Raw genomic sequence first — 7333 nt, 5'->3', positions numbered from 1 at the left:
AATAATTAGTAAACTATTAAATGCATTATATTTATTTTGGAATTAGAATATCAGTGTCTCAAATTAACAACAATTTGGACTAAATGAGCATAAACTCACTAAAATCAGAGTTCCTTCGAGTCATTTAATATCTGGAAAATCATAGTACAGTATTTACTTAATTGATTAAATATTGCTTCATAATCTAAACATTATGAAAATTCGAAAATTATTTAGTTTGAAAACTTCTTGTGTGCTTTAAAGTTACGGGTGTGTTTGTCTTCTGGGGTAGTTGCCGATACTATCACTACATGATTTGTATGGTATTTTCTTTGGGATTTTTAACGATAATTATGACGTAATTGTTTTAAATAACCCACGCTATACCTATGAAAGGTTAATGACCTTTTATAAAATAAAGAGTACCAACAAAAAAAAAACATTCAATATGACCGTAAATATAAATTGTTAGTTTTTCTTTTAATAGTAGTTTTTATGTTTAACCTTGACATTTGGAATTTAAGTGATGTATTTGAAATATTTTTAGAAAAAGTACTAAAAATGCTATTAAATATTATTATCAATCTCATATCAGGCGGATCTGATTCTAAAACTGGGAGCGCTAACATATGAATTATTAATAGCAAGTCAAAAATAAATATTAAAAATTACTTCATATTGACATTTTTAAAGGTTAAGCGTGCTACCCAAGCCTGGATCCACCCCTGGATCAAACCTGATACTAATTAATGAAATTGGGATCAGTAAGTAATACAGATATCCAATCCAAAATAGTGATATTTGAATTTCTTGAAAATTATAATTAATGAATTCATTTAGAAGAATATAATCCAAATATAACATTACGGTATATTGTTATATGGGAATAAAATAAAATATACGGTATACCAATGTGATTTTTTTAAAGTTACAAATAATGTATTATTTTTAAAAGGATACAATAAAGAATAGGCTATAATAAGAAAATGAAAATTGTAATTTTGTTTTGGGTATGACAGATGGTTATACCAATATGTTATATTGTTATAGGAGAATAGAATAAAATATAAATATTAAAATGTGATTTTTTTTAAAAATAACAAATGATGTATTATTTTTAAAAGGATACAATAAAGAATATAATTAGAAAATGAAAATTGTAATTTTTTTTTTCGTATGACAGATGGTTTAATACGTTTACATTGTGTTATTGGTTGTTTAACAGCTTGAGTGTGAAAACACTCTTAGACTTATTACAATATACGATTGTCTTCTATATTCACCATTCTAATATTAGAATCGTCGTTAAATTATTTGGTCGATTCATTTTTATTATTTTTATTAATATTATTATTATTATCATATACTATGTTATTATTATTTTATTGTTTTGTGTAATGTGCAGTTGGTAGAGCAGGCCATTCCTTTAGAGGAGTTTATCTCATCATTTCAGGTCCGTGCGTTGTATTTTTGTTGTCGAATTAGATCATCTATCACCGCCGCCATTATTCTCTTCCTCATCACCAATCACCGTCGTCATTCTTGTCCTCATCACCAATCACCGTCGTCATTCTCTTCCTCATCACCAATCACCGTCGTCATAATCAGATATGTTGTCAATTATCGGTAATCACAATCATTCTCTCCCCCCCCCCCCCCCCATGTATTGTCCCCCTAAAAAAATAATTGTCTTAAATTTTTTGTTGAATATGCCATTTTAATATTCCGTAATAGTTATTCACTTTGACCAAAAATTGGATCGAAAAAAAAATTATTTACCAAGAAAAACTGTTTTGGTTTTTGGTTTTTGGTTGAATTTAACTGTTTGTTTGTCTTTTTCTGCAGGAGTGATTTTGTTTAAAAAAACTACCTTTAAAACTACAAAATGGCCTAATACAAATCAGATTTTATTTATTTGTTTTTTTTAAATGTTTTTGGAGGACGATACATCTTTAAAAAATGAACGAAACGCGGTCGAGAGCGGTGTAGATACGGCACTTCATCGTTTTTATGATGACGGCTCGAATCGCGTTCCGACTATCCACTCGCGAGCGACCACGAAGTATGTACGTGGTATTGAATCTTTCCCATGATCAAGAGAAGTAAACAATGTGGGATCGTTCAGTAATTGTCTTTATTACTACTTCCCGTTTGGTCGTTAGGATGGCCATTGTGATTGTATTCAAAATGAAACAATACACTATATATTTAACCCATACTGTAGTGTTACTTGACCTACACTGTACCCACATGCACAATTAAAAAATAAATAAAAAACTTTGGGGTACTCTACTCCCTCCCCCCGCGCGCTTCTAATTGAAGGCAAATATGTTGTTTATCCTATTATTTAACCTATTATAACAATCGGTTAACTATCGGTCATCTGCGCTGCAATTAGAGTGCTTGGTTGGTTTCCACTAGAGACGCAACGCAAGGACGTAACGCAACGTGAGGGATTTGACCAATCACAAGCGATGGATTTATTCGACTGTCGCTTGTCATTGGTCAACACGCTTGCGTTGTGTTTACGTCCTTGCGTTGCGTCATAGTGGGAACCAAGCTTAAATGTAAAAGGATGGTGTGCCTTTTGTCGTAGCAGTGGGAAAGCCACTTCGCGTTTTGACCGTTAAATCGTGTAAAATCGACTTACTTCCGCATTGACGATTTTGAAGCGCCACCTATCGTTGAAAACTGAAACCACGATTTTTCGTCGCCTAGCAAATAAGTGCTGTTTTATTTTAAGCTCTCATGAATATTTAAGAACCGCCCAACATTACCTATTATGGTAAAAGCATTTCCTAATAAGTATAATTGGATAACCAATCGGTTTCCTTTAAAGAAACCGAAGCTAATACAATACATTCGGCGACTGAAGTCGGGACTCGTGAAATTTATAAATGTGGTACGATTTGACTACTGTTTTGTTGTCCATTTTCTGAATAGTCGGAGGTGCGTCCCAACAAATTAAAAAAATTATAATCAATTGTTTTATCAAGAATAATATTAGTTTAATCGAGTATGATATATTTCTATCCTGTTCAAAATTTGTTGGTGTATTCTCAGGCCTCGAAAGGTAGGTACATTTTCTAGCTGTAAGCGTGGTTCCGGCAACGCGAGACACGTGTGTCAGTATAGGCGATAGCGAGACGTGTGTTGTACTGTGTTGATGCTGATTCTATAGTCGTTAAGTTGTACTGATTACGAGTATCATTAGTCCTGGCCGGCCTAGCCTGGTTATCTGATCCCCACCAAAAATACTTTTTTTCAATCAGTATTAATATTATTATTTTATTTTTCATTTATTATTTGATTTATTAGGCTCAATAGATGCCTAACTAGGCTACTAGTAGGCCTAGATTTATATAAATAATAATAGTAAATACTGTAATTTAAATAATATAATAAAATACAGCCCCCATTTTACTTTTTAGGCCATCATATAATAATTATATATACAACCAGACATTAACATTTTTATTTAATAATATTTATTATTTTTTCTGACACTTTCAGGAATCGTTGATGATGCAGAGTTCTTCGTCTTTGTGACTTCAAATTGAGATTGAGAGTGGATAAAAAGATGACACCGGTACCTACCGACATTGTCATAGTTACCCAAACTATAATTTAATAATTTAAAACAAAATGTTGAATTACAAATATATGTATGTTGCAGAGGATTTAGATGAATTACAATACAAATGTTTTATGTTGAATGCAAACCTACTACACTATACTCTGTAAATTATGTTATTATTGTCATGTGGTAGACCTTAAAAATTAAATATTTATTGTATGTTAGGCCTATATTATATTTTATTAATACTGTATTACTATTAGTTTGTATTATACAGTACTAGTTTGTACATGTTTTTACCAAAAAAAAAGAATAAATAATTTGTTATTCAATCTAATTGCTTGTTTGTTCATCAATAACAAAACAATTGTAAGCAAGTATATAACAGTTCAGCCGCTTATTTCAGGTCATATTATTAATATTAGCTAGGCTCGACGCGCCCGATCACAACGTCACTAAGTGACTTTCCGCCCCTGGAACAATCGCTCGCTAAATAGGGCTAGGCCTCGGACTCGTATAAAAGCTATTATAATAGTTATGATAAATATTCCTCAAATAAAATGTATATTGTGATAAATAAACAAGTAATAATAAACGTTGTATTGGAATGTATTTATTTATATGAATTCTTATACGCGGACAATTATAAACATCGCGTATATCGTTCGCTATAAATAAATTCATAAATACGATGACGATGTGTTTACAAAATGGCGGTTTCGCTAGTTTTCGATGGAACAAATAGAGGTACCTTTAGTTTGAATAGTCGGAGCTGCATCCCAACCACCGAATTGTGTATCTTAATATCGTATTCTGTAGATTATTAATTTTTCTAACAGGGATTTTAAATTCAGGACTGTTCAATTTTTCTAAATATTTTATTTTAACGATTTTCTAGGGTACAATTTCGGAAAATAGACATTGGTTGATTTTGCCGTTAAATTACAGATTATCGTTTTGTTCAAATACATTTAATTTTACATGACAATATATTAAAACCATTTATGAATTTATTTCACTAACAATATTTTTCCGATAATCAGCTAAATTTACAAATATTGTGTTTTTCCAACACCCTAAAATTTAGCAATTTTGAACTAAATTAGAAAAGTAGGGCGCCCTCTCCGAGTCGAAATTTGACACGATTTGTCGACTGGCTTTCCCACTGGTAGGTTTTCACTGTTTTTCTGTTCTGTATTGTGTTGTGTACGGTCTCACTGTAACTATCTCTATGATTTTTGTTATGCAAATTATATAATAAATCAATTTAAATTTGTGATAACTGTATAGGCCTACAGATATTCGTCTCAAATGTCAACCATTAATTTTCTTTAAACATGTACTTAATGGAGATTGTGACATCAACGGGCATAACGTGAGCGATTGAATGACGTCTCAGCAGATAATAAGTCGATTATATTATATACTTATTCGGTAGCAAAATGGATATAGTGATAGGCGTATAGGACGAAGTATACCGTATAGGATAAACCATAATGTAATCCCCGTATGTTTTCAAGAAGTCTGTTGTTATTGTAAAAGAAAGATCATTATTAAGATTTACTATATTCCCAAAATAATCTTGAAACATGTGCGTCGCAATTAACTAAATATTCGAGTTGAATAGTCAAGTAATTCCAAATCAAGTCGTACACAGAACAGAATTAAAGGCAACATTCTCACTCGATGACAGACTAATAACAATTGTGTAATTATTGTTGATACGTTTGAAATGACCAACTGGAAGCAATGGCACCACTCTTGTGTCCTCAATTATTTTTTATCGCTTAATAACGAAGTTCAACTTTACAATTCGTTCTAAAGTCATTACGAATCGAATTAACAAAGCTGTCGTCTGCGACACGTCCGTGCTCACAGAGGGACGGCGCTGCGAGCTATTCTTAACCTTTAGAAGTCAGTTCGCCCTGTGAATTATTAACTTTGTTTTATTAATCCGAAGGGAATCGAGTCCCGCCGATTTCAAACACCGATCGTTTGATTCGTCTGCTTAGATTTACAACTTTAAATCTTAATTCTGATTTGTGGTGCAACATAATTAACAAATGATTCAAACATATGTTATTTGTCGAGTATTATTTCGTCAATTATTGAAGTGTGTGTCCAGTCCTTGTTATCGACAACAATGAAATCCCCTCTTAGGTAAGTCAGGCTCTGAAATATTATAGTGGCCTTATATTCCCTGTACAGAACTAACAGTTATTTCCATTTGTAATTAATTACGGAATTTTTGACAGTCGATTTTAATTCGATTTATTTTTAATGGGTCGTTAATCAAGGATACTGGTACAGTGGTTTTACCATGGAGCAACGTGTCAACAGTTTTCAACTTATGTCTTAAATAATGTTTCTACTTTTTAATGAGCGAACGTACCAAGCCGCCATGCAGTATTTTCAGCACCCTCTGAGATCTTGCATTTTTGGCGGTTTTACGTTTTCCTCATACTACTTTACTCAATATTTAAACAGTCAATACGATAGAAATTGTCGTCAGCCAGGAACTATATTTAATATCAAAATGGAGACAGAAACATGCTAATGGAAATACCCTTAACACTACTGTAATCCTATAAGACTAATTTAACGGTGGACAACATAAGTTCTGGCTTAAAAAGGTCAGGTGCGGGCAAAAAATGTCTACTGATCATACATTCCAATAGTTTCCCATATATGTTTCATAATTTTTGGGATTTTATTTGTATTACACGATCTTGTTGAAAATATGCACTTTCTTAACAGTGCTCTATTCTTGTGTACACAAATGTTGTAAATCGAGAGGCATTTAAGAGTGCGTAGGTAAAAACTTTATAAAATGAACATTCATCCATGTAAACTACACATAGGCCTAGGTAGTAAATAACTGTATATGCAATAAGTTTCAAATTCGAAGTAACACTAATCAACTAAATTTATAACACCGCATGGACATGTTGCTGTATTAATTTTGTCAGTGATGCAAATACTGTGTATATATATTGTTATTAATGTTTTGCGTAACTAAAATCTACCGCCGCGCGGTTGAATCTTTGGCGATCGGAGAGCGTGCTACTTTTAGATATGATGCGTGCTTACCTTTAGTAGTGATTACCTTTAGTGATACTTTACTTACCTTTTTGGAAATCAATTAAATAAAGCTCTTTAATCTACCTGTTCTCATTTTGTATGCGTGGTATATAGGCTTACAATGTGCATTATATCATCGAATTGAATTCATCCTTCTGCATGCAATATTGGTGATCCAATCTGCTTTACATTTAGGAGATGTGTTAATTGTTTAGTTGATTGTTTTATTTCTTTTTCAGCGGAAGTATTAATTGTTTGTTTATTTATTGAACGTCACCATCTTTACACTTTGTACACAATTATTTAGGTTCACTTCTTTAATAATTTGTAGGCCTACCAATTTGTATTTTCTCAAAGCGTAGATTATTCTTTTAAAATTGATTTTGGCCTAATTTATTCAGCATACGGATATAAATGCCGATCGTTTCTGTTCCGATATTGCATTCTCTTCTCTTCTTTTTCATGAATTGTTTTTTCTGTGTTTTTTTTTTCTTAGTTTTCGTCTTTATTCTAATATAACAAGATCTTAAAATGTTACAACATCCAGAAATTCTATTTTCCTGTGTGGTTTTATTTTCCTTTTACAAGTTGTTTTCCGCTTCCAATTTTCTTTTATAAAAACAAAAGTACCGGTCCAAAGTACAGTATAAAACCACAAAACTTAGATTTGACTTATTTAGCTCTTCCTCTTATAAG

This window comes from Antedon bifida, chromosome 4 (genome assembly GCF_963402885.1).
Source record: "Antedon bifida chromosome 4, ecAntBifi1.1, whole genome shotgun sequence".
Lineage (NCBI taxonomy): Eukaryota > Metazoa > Echinodermata > Crinoidea > Comatulida > Antedonidae > Antedon > Antedon bifida.
The sequence above is the reverse complement of the archived record's forward strand: the minus strand, read 5'-3'. Positions refer to the sequence as shown.